Source organism: Bombus vancouverensis, chromosome 12 (genome assembly GCF_051014615.1).
Source record: "Bombus vancouverensis nearcticus chromosome 12, iyBomVanc1_principal, whole genome shotgun sequence".
Lineage (NCBI taxonomy): Eukaryota > Metazoa > Arthropoda > Insecta > Hymenoptera > Apidae > Bombus > Bombus vancouverensis.
Window position 1 is genome coordinate 8,336,639 of NC_134922.1, and position 11,002 is coordinate 8,347,640.

The window sequence follows — 11,002 nt, forward strand, 5'->3', positions numbered from 1 at the left end:
ATACCCAGTTTTTATCGCGAACCCGGGAAGAATGGCTCGTTAAAGCGAGTGAAAAAGCATCGCGTGCATCCGTATCTTGTGCATAATGCATTTTACTTATTGCACCTTGCGACTCTGTATTCTGTTCAGAGTTACGTACCCCATATAATATCATGATCAATTGAAGGAACACGAGTGACGACAGGTACACGAAAGCGAAATTCGCCGACGCTTTTTAACCCTCTCGCTGCGGAACTCTTCGAGCTGCAAGTATCTTTGATATTCGAAGCAATTTTTCTTTGCACAAAGGTGAATACGCGCGCGAATGTTTACGTTACGACTTGTATAACTTGTTATGGTGTAATGCCATGGTGTAGGGGATTGGAAAAAGAAGTTTAAGAATTTATGAGATCGTAACACTATTATCGAGAACTGTCAATTAATACGACGGAATACTTTGATTAAATTTTCTTGATCGTCTGACTTTTGAATTTTTGGAACTTTTTTGAACTGTGCAAATACCTCAAATTTTACTCCATTTATCATCCGTAAATAGCAGAATAGACTTATGACAACGAATATAAAATATACAGTCAGAAACGAAAATAAATGACAGGTAGAGGAAATACGTATCAATGAAGTTTCGTTAAATACAGCTTGTTTGAAATAAGGATAAAAAGATTAATTAGAATTATTTCCCAAAATAATCTATGTATCGTAAGGATATACAATAAATAAATCTTTAAGTACACAATGTTGATACTATTTCGATTAAACTCCACCGATGTCTATGTACTTCCACCATATGTTCGCTTAACTTTGTCCCAGACTTTGTATCGTACGCGAAAAGGAAATGTAAAATCTGGCAGAAAAATGTTTCATTCAAAAGATAAAGAAGAACGTGAATGCGTTTTGTAGCCACGTTACGTATATATATATATATAGAAATCTTAATAGCGAAAGGGATAACTCAAGCTGAAAATTCAAGAACGCGCGTAACCTTCGTAATATGCACTCGATGATTATCTTACGAAGCACACGTCGTATTAATCGCTTCCTTCTTATCTATATTCAATAGCTCTTAGCCGATTACTCTAGGTCCAAAAATATTTTTTGGCAGCCTTGCTAAAACGCTCCATTTACGGGTACGCGAGGACCATGACGAAGCAATGTCGGGGACAGGCTGCAAGTTGCATCGTAGTGTGGTATCCGTACGAATGATTCAATGCCAAGATCGACGAATCGGTTCCCAACTGGTTAAGCGGAATGCATGGCCGATCCAAAAACAGCTCGCGATTTTCGGCTAACCGATGCGATGAGAATCGTTAATCGAGCTGAGAATTTTCGGCCAGCACACGTTCGTTCACTCGACACGTTGTAACTTTGTAAATCGTGTCAGCTAACCCGGTAAAACAGTTACGTGACTCTAGCGATTGTATAAAGCGCACGATGCCGATTTTCGACGATTTCGAACCAGCGTGCGATTATTAGGAAAGAAATCTGTGATTCTAATCTTCGACGATCTTTCAGTCATTTTAAACGATCAACGTGTTTTTGTTTTCATTTTATATCGCTTTTATCGTCGACAAATTTCTTTAGTTTAAATTCCCGTTTCCGTAAATAGCAGTTTCCTGTTTAATTTTCCGTTTCCAGCGCACAGTGCTATTTCTCAAAACATTAAAGAATTCTTTTATTTATTAAACCAAGTGCAAAGATCTGATAAGAGAGGCAGGAAACTAAAATATTATAATTAGCCTGCGGATATTTATGCGGATTCGTATTTTTTACAAAGACTCTAAAAAGAAGCTAAGTAGATCTTCGTTTCATCTACATATAGTAATAGATGCAAAATTTGCATCTCTGTATATTATTGCGCATTATACGCATTTTTGCATTTTTGAATGTCCCATAAGTGCATAAATATTCGCAAACTAATTATCATCGTCTAACAAGTGCGTGAGAACAAGTTTGGGAGCTGAAAGATTTTGCATAAGTTTCGATGTTAAAATATGGAAAGGACAGTCTCGTGATATTTTCGCAGAAAATCGAAACGATCTAGATAATAATGACATCGGAGAATAGTGAAATCGTTGATAGAAATATAGGCTACAAACGTATTTCAGATCGAGCTATCTTATACTGTCGATGTTTCCCTTGATAAAATACCGTATGGTTTATCATTTTATTTGCGCTGTAGTGGAAAACAACTGCGAACACAATAGCAGCCGGTAAAGTGCATATTCAACATCGTATTCGCATCGGTTTTAATTTATTAAAACCTGTACTGCAGTTGCTCTAATCTCTTACATCAATATAGTGACTGTATGTAGAAAACGATATTAAACATAGTAGTACAAGGAGTATTTTGATTTTGAAATCCAACCACGTATTACAGAGAGTTCAAGATCCGGAAAGAACAATAATTTCTGAATCAACACGGTCGGAAAATAATAATAAATCATCAATATTGACGATGAACATCGGAGAGATAATTATTTCGAATTCCAAAAAATGTAAATATATTTCTCTTATAAAAGAGCATTTATAGATTCACAGTTTCTAAGAAGCAAAAAAGACAAGCTTACTATTCACACTGTTACTCTAATTTATTCATGAAGCCATTCGTAAAATGCATTACGGTCGATATAAATGACGTCATTACGGAGTAGCATTTGGTAACCAAAAAGATTGCTCAAATATAATTACAAGATCACGTTACCGAGCAACGTGTTAATGCGTTGCTACGTCCGTTCAGAAGTCGATGTCTTCATCTACCTTCCTTTCATCGAATTGAAAGCCGCGTATTAATTAAACAGCGCGTCGAAGTTTAACAATGATATATGCAAGGACTCGATGTTAGAACGTATGGTGCACTGCATTGATACTAATAAATTTTGACGTCATCGATACAAAATTATTACGACACTTCAAAAAAAAAAAAAAAAAAAAAAATAGTTAAATGCGCAAACGAGCAAACGACGAGAAACTAACGTCGGTTATTGAATGTATCGTAATTCGAAAGACGCGTACGAAATCTTCACAGATCTATGATTCAAATTCGTGGCAAAAAATCGAGACAGTTAATCTGTTTTCCAACGACGAGTCGAGTATCGACTAGTATTTTGAACACAATCACGTCGTAAGGTTTACACTCGTAAATCCGTAAGTTCACTCGAGAAACAGGAAGACAACAAGGTTTCGGCGAAAACGTTTCTGTTTGCCGAGAAATTATCTTGTCGCCGGGAAACAGAAAACACCGTAGAACTCACTGTCAACGTAACACTTTCAGCAGGTCCGAAATAGATCACTCACGTCACGACATATCTCGACATAATGATCTTCTAAAATCGAGTGGTAAATTTTCGTGGGCGTTTGCAAGGTTCCGATGGGCCCAGAAAGGATCAACTTACTCACCTTTTTGCGTAGGATCAACGATGACTTCCCTTTTACTTCGTACGGGTCCTCCTCATCTCGCTATTGCCTTCCGATTTCCAAAACGTCGAGATTTCCTCAAGTTACGTTAAAGACAGCCACGATCTTGCATGAACCGCAAGATGCTCGTAAGCGACGCGAGCCCGGCGTGTTTTCAGGAACTATTCTGGAAATCGGTTGCCGATCGTGGCACGTTCTCGAGAGGGAGTAAGTCCTGAGGACGCGGATGGCTCCTACTTATAAAGACTTGGCCAAGTCTTGGCTCTCCAATTGGCTTCCACGTGTGTGCTCAACGTCTACGTAAGTCGGTACCCTCCGCACGTGCGTACGTATGCGTGGCTGCGAGTGTACACAAGAAGGAATCGTGGCTTCGTCCAGGTGGAAGGGGGCACAAACCGTGTTCCGATCGTTACACGTTCAATGCTGTTACACATTACACGAAGCAAATACCGAATCGAGCACCGGATCGCGCCTTCGACCAAATTCACTCGTTTCTATGTTAGATCGCTTTCCGTTGTGAGTTTTCATGATCTATGAACGATCGTCGGAATTTAAATGATCATCTGACTGACAGGAGGCTAATTTCCCTTTCATAACTGTAGTTCACAGAGCGGTTGTACATCGCTTGAAATAATTTGAAAATTGTTCTCCTTGCCATCTCTTTCTTCGTTTCTACATCTAATCCTTGTATATATTTTTCTAATTCCTTTTGGACAACTTAATAATTTTGTAGTAATTGTTTTGAAGTTAATCTTTATCACCGTTATCTGCCAGTTATCCGAATGAAGGTATGATTGATAGAAAAAGAATTTTTTTTGACAGTTGTTTTTCGTATATTTACATACATTTCCTTCAAATAATTAGACGATTATCTTCCTTGTTATCTACATATTTGTATCTAATTTCTGTGTATATTTCTATACGTGTATTGAAAAGATCGCCTTAAAGTCAACTGTTATCACAGTATCTATCAGGTCTAGAGAAATTCTTTGCTTCTGTCCATTTGGCCCATGCAAGAGAAACGTTTATAGTAGCGACTAATACTTTCAAGATCAATTTAAATTTGTAGATTGCATGACGAATGAAGATGTGGTTGAACCGAGGTGAATATTTTTTCGGCAGCCGCAGTTCGTACAAAAGTTATATAAATTTGTAGAATTTGTAAAATGGAATAACAAATGAGAATGGATTTCCTTTGACAGTTGTAGATCATAAAGAAATTGTAATCCTGTAGTATTCGTTCGAAAAAACACACATAAGCAGATGATAATAGTTTCTATCGCAAATCATACGAATATAATGAGGCGTCGGTTTATCCTGGAGCAGCAAAGAGTCAATGGTCTCTATTGTATCGATCTTTGTACAATCCTACAGAACAGGTTTTGCTCGATGTTATATATTACGTCTAGTGAGTGGAGATTCCTTGAGGATACTTCAATTAAAACATTTCACGAAAGTATTCTCAATCCTTGTCAGGCAAGTATTCTTACAAAAGTAAACAAATTATCTTCAGCATGCGTTTCCGCGAACTAATTCTATTTTCGCCGAAACTAGCAAGTTGCAGGTCCAAACGTGGAAATATGATAAATATGATAAGACGTATCGCGTTTGGTTTATTGTTAGCGCATAAAGTTTAATGGCATCATATTGAAATTTTATATCACTTTAGCCTAAATACGTCAGCATCATTAATAAGCTGGCATTCCTATTGTATCAAGAAACATGCTGCACAAATTCTGGCCAATTTAATGGTATTAAACGCATAATTGTGCAGGTGATTATGACAGTGGCGTATGTCATATATTTCTCGTTCCGTTTGACGCACGAACTAAATTCTATTTAACGACACAACAACCAACTTAATCCAACGGTTCAATTTTTACTAATTTGTCAAGATGATTTCGGATTATTACAATGTAAATAGACGCGACGCGGAAAGAACGATAAACTCATCGTTTTTACATTCTTAACTCGGACCACTTTCATAATCACCGGCTCAATTATGAACGCGAACAAATTTTACGAATCGGCGGAGTAACTTTCTCAGCCCCTGATCAAAACCTAAAAAATCTAAAAAACTTCACACGTAAGGTATACAACATTGCATTGTTACCTAGCATATATGTTACCTAAGGTATATAACTGACAGCTTGTAATTAGATTGTATACCGAAGAGTAAATAAAGTAAATAAATACTCTCAATCAATGACAAACTTAACATAACGTTTAATATAACTATGATTATTCTGTTTACTTTCAAAGATTTTGGAATGATTTTGCATAAACAGGACATAAACCTGTAATCTTGGAAGATCCCAACTGCCGTGTTCTTATTCTTAACGGTTCTAGAATTAGCACACTTTTCGCAGGTAAACCGTGTTTACAATGATAAGCGACGTGAAACGGAATCTGGTTATAAATTAATGACGACAAGGAGCAGAGTCTGTCTGATCGTTGCAAATCACGCTCGTACGTCCTTGCTGGGTTTGCACGACGGCGATGTTCCTCTTCTTTCTACGTTATAGCACATGCACGTTACTTTTACACATGACCGCCCGGCAACAGGTTCCGCTATTAATATCTCGATCGGCATACGATCTGAGGATAAAAGAAAAAAATAAGAAGAAGAAGACGGTCCCTGCCGAACATTGTCCTACAGATCGTCGTTTTGCGCCCGTGATCACCTGCAGATCGTCGAGACGAGAACAATATTTAATTTGTCAATGTCAGATAGTCGGCTGATAACAATGAAAAATTCTTATATACGACGAGACGTAAATAATTTTCTTGTTTTTGACGAAGATACATCACGTGAAAAGCCTTTTTCGCCGAAATTCTTCGTAATCAGATCAGATCCGATGCAATCACGTTTGTTAGTCTTCGGTAATATTATGTTAGCGTTTCGTCATAACCTGTTCGTGCAAATTTATTCGAGGATTTTAAGGAATTGCGGAGAGCTGCAATGTACATTCATTTTCAGCTGAAATATGAACTTAGGAGGACGGTGCGACGCTGCTAGGAGCATTAGTTATTCTTGAAGATTTAATCGGTAAATATGATGTCGGAGAAAGTATATTTCACGCATTATGTAGTTTGTACTAGCAATAAATTGAGACACCCGCAACAGAGATCGTTTTCATAGCTGTTTTGGATTTTAATAGTACGTTTAGATCTTTGTGAAATTAGTTAATGAAGAAAGAATGATATCTAGAATCAGGGTCGAGGAGAAGAATGCTTCGATAAAATGAAAAATTCCACAACGACAAGATAAAAAAAATACCTAAACATGTGGAAGACAATCATAAGTACAAAGACAACGAAATAAAAATTTGATAAGTTCGCCGGTTGGTTTCCTGATTTTGATATTGCGTGATACGTTAATACGACCCGATCAAAAAGGGAAGATCTTTCCCAAATATTTAATAAATCCACGAGATTCTGGAACCAGCCAATGATATAATTAGTCTGAAGACCAAACATAATAAACCATTCGGCGCGATTAAAATAGTCGCAAGAATATTGAAATATTGAAATGATCCAATTCCAAAGTCAATTAGTTCGATCTAAGATTTTTTCGTACTACCTTAGAAACTAATTAAATAGAAGTGCCTACTAGACCCTAGTCGAACTCTCTGGTTTCGAAGAAATACGAAGAAACCAGCTCAACACCCGAATATTCAATCTTCGCGATAAAAAGCTTGACTTTCTCAAACGCGCGCGATATGAAATTCACTGAACCATTATTGCTTAACAAAACACATACTCTAAACATCTCCGTCTCGGTCTTCCAGTGCAACGCGTGGTTTATTACCTCACCGATTGTTATCCAAATTATAGGTTTCAGGAGAAGGGTCAACGCTTCTTAACGAGCAGTTCGTCGAACTCTGAATCCGTAGATAAAATTGCTAGGCGACGAGAAGCCGGAAGGGAAGATAGAACGAAGAAAGAAAGGAAGAAAGAGAGGGACGTATCGATCGCAATTTTCGGTGAAAAGGCTTGCATTCCGTCGCGTTTGCTCGGCTGGGTCAGGGGCCGTCGATTATCAGCAATTATCAGCGATTGTTCTCGCGTGTTCGTTCCACGCGAATTCCGGAATAACGAAGCGGCCCGTGGGAATTTCGCCGTGCATTCGCCGTTTCCTTCTTTTTCCTTCCACCGTGCAAGGATGTTCGTGGACAACAACGCCTTGTCGGTGGAGAAACGATAGAAGCATTGAACTTACTGGTTAGAGAAACCTCGAGGGACCAACGCGCAGTATAACATAGGTTTCTGCCGCTTGGTGGTAACAGTATAACATAATAAATGTACTGTGGTAAACGGAACCCTTAACTGAAGATCCTCGTTCCTTGCGTCGTTGTTATTTTGAAGCAACAGGGCTGCTGTAAACGTCTCCTGGTAATATGCGATTATGGGATTGCGTGCGAGAGACGTACGCGTAACTTTAATCTGCTCTCAGTTTTATTACCTGGTCATTTAATTCGATGGATAGATATCGAGAAATATGAAATGTTTGGAAGAGGACTCGCGTGGATTTTCGAGGCAGTAACTTTCTTTTTTTAATGGTTTTCATAACGGAATTAGGTAACGGGATGTTTTCAAAGATCGCGAGGCACGTTAATTTTGCCACGTATTTCACGGAGCGAACGTTTGTCGATCGATAGAGAACGAAGTTCTTTGAGGATGCTGGCCTATTCGAATGCAAACGATTCCGTAGGAGTTAGCTGTTAATTGTATCAGCGTGTTAAAGGAACGAGCGAAGAACAGAATGGCCTGCGGCGTGGAAACACGAGTAGAAAACTAGGTAGTAGAATACGGTTGCAATGGGCAGACACAGAGGGTCGGTGCATCAGCGTGCATACAGAAAATATACGATCGCAGCGAAAGGAAGTACAATGGACCGTATTTCAGGTCTCTGTAACCATAAATGTTCGAAAGGAAAAATCTGCGCGACTGTGTCCGAGCGATTATAGCTGTCGTTTTACGTTGGATTCCAGTAAGGGAGGAGGCGATTCATTCCACGGAAAAGTCTGTGAATTAACGAGCAGCGGAATAAAGCGCGGAAGTGCGGCTCCTTGGACCGGGCCCCGTGTACCAGGCCTGATCCATGAATTATTCCGCTACGAACGACTAACTCGATTCTCCTGTCTTGCAGATTTTTCCATCAGAAAGGGATAGAACTCACCGAGACGGGGTTTGTAATCTCTATTTAGAGACAGCCGACCAGTCTTTGTTGGAATTTCCATTCTAACCGTTGCATCCGACTCGTTCAATTTTCTTGCTTATCGATTCACTTAGCCGACAACGTTTCTATTTTTATTCCACCGTATTAAACCCTGATAAAAATACCATACCGCCCCGTTTATTTGTTCGTTAAGCTTTCTTTCACTTTTGCTCGACTCCACGTTCCTTCTGCTACAAAAAGGAAAAGAAGAAGATGGCGGGCACGATTCAGAAGACCGGAGAGGCAGCAGAGGCGCCAGGCGAGAAAGTGAACAGGGTGCTGCACCTGTTACCACCTTACCGTGCCCGAGCATCGGACGAATAATGACGAGGAATAATAAAGATCGCCCATGAATCCTCCTTGCGTTTCCTTTTTGTCTTTTCTCCGGCACCGGCCGGATAGGGAGCGCAAACGAGAGGGAACCCTTGCTTGGAAGCCTTCGAAACCGGGCGCAACCTATAAATAACCAACCGCCTCTTTGCATCTCTTTGCGCTTCTTTTCTTTCTCTTCTCTTCCCATTCCAGCGCGCACCTCCGACGCACACGTTTTCGCGTTCAGAGACCCCGTAATTCAGGTTCCTTCGCACGTACGCGCGTACAATCGGCGCAATTAATGTCTCCGACGAGAAAGCCCTCCGCTGTATTAGTTGGAAAAATATATTCAAACGCGGAGGATAAGCGCGCTTCTTTTCTTTAGGAATCTCTTCGGTCATTCGATTTAATTCGACGCGGATCGCTACGTTTATTTTGATTCGTTGCTCGCGGATGAACGAGCTTGGAAGAAATGGACAAATTTACTCGCGTTGTTTGCTTCGAGACAGATTTTGACATATTTGCGAAAAAGTCTGTTTTTCCCTGGAAAGTTCACCCTGGAAAAATGGACTGGAAAATTTACGAAACGTCGGGATAAAACGCAACGCACACTCCGTTTATCCGAACGGATATGGAATGGATTGGAAATCTCATTTAATATTTTTCCGGTTGGATGAACTGAATTTTTGCTGGTATCATTCGATTTACAGTGGGGGAAGAAAGAAAGTGTACTGAAATAAGAAGGTACATCATAATGTTACAAAATGGATTTGTACCACAGAAACCGCGAATCTAACGGTACACGTAATATACATAGGATGCGTGTGATAAGAACATTTGCACAAAAGTGACTAAAGTAGTACATCAATTTTAAGCTCTTTTTTATCCGTCACTGTATCTGAACATTAGCTTCTATTATGCGAAGATAATAGATAAAGAAAAAAGTTGGTAAACTTCTATTATGAAGTCCAACGGTATAAACTGTGTGTCCTTTGATAAGGCCAGATAAATAGAATTTTATACTATACTAACAACACGATTGAAACTCGAAGAGTTACACTTCATCTAATCATCGTGAGAGTCCAAGATCTAGAGAACTTTTTGCTTTTCTTGGTTTTGTTAATTTTCGTGCAGCAACACTTGTGAATCAAGCATCGTGCTGCTTGGAAATATCGTTTAATCGCGATGTAACCGGATGAGGTTCGAAAGCCTTTCTGGGTAAGACGAAAAACCACAGGGCCCGCGTCAAAGGTATGTTTAAGTGGAGGTTGCTCGTTCAAATTCATTACGGGGGCCGATTATTTATTAGCCCAGATCGCAGGGTGAAAACGCGGCGGTTTAATGCGAGGTTTAAGGCAGAGAGCGAGCTTTATCAATTTCCTCGAATTAAGGGGAATCACGATGCGATATACTTCTCGAAGGCGAATAACGTCCAAGGGAAGCAGCCGTGAACAGATAATGACTTGCACACGTCTTTTAAAGACGCTCCAAAGAGGATCGTACGACAGATTAATAACCATCGAGGATGATACGCTCAATTAATTTAATTTCACTTACTTCTGAAAAAACTAAATAAATGTCGCTTACAAGCGGAACAAAATTGAAAGTGACATGGAAAGAAATAAGGAAGAGATACAACGTTACGAAGTTCCAAAGTAAGTGAGCGTAATAGGCAAATATATTCGAGTAAATATACTTACCGTATGTATAAGACTATACTTCAGTAGTTGAGACTGTTAGCTGAGAACGTATAACACGAAACCGTTAAGGCGTAAAATAATCTGTTTAGCTCCTTAACATCTCGCGCTGTGTACGTTTCGGATTCTACATATTTTACGATGCGCAATATCGTGATACCAATTTAGATATGAGCAGCGAATTAAAATTCTTGAAATTTTGAAATCCACATATCTAAAACCCTGCAATAAAAGAAGTAAAGATATAATATAAAAATTATTTGTTAGGATACAGTTGAGAAATTTCGATCAGTAAACGAAAGTACTACATTTCTACCATATGTATGCACGTGATTTCAATTTAAATTCGAGCAGTGAATGT

The 11,002-nt window shown here is 39.1% G+C and overlaps 1 protein-coding gene across 4 annotated transcripts in view; it reads right to left on the reverse strand.

Annotated features, from left to right (window-relative positions):
- Positions 1–3,619, reverse strand: part of LOC117155500 (uncharacterized) — a 32,721-nt gene extending 29,102 nt beyond the window's left edge. For all 4 annotated transcript variants that reach the window (XM_076623252.1, XM_076623251.1, XM_076623250.1 and 1 more), the window contains exon 1: positions 3,394–3,619. The gene's annotated coding sequence lies outside the window, so the exon portion shown is untranslated. The remainder of the gene's footprint in view (positions 1–3,393) is intronic.
- Positions 3,620–11,002: the final 7,383 nt, after the last annotated feature.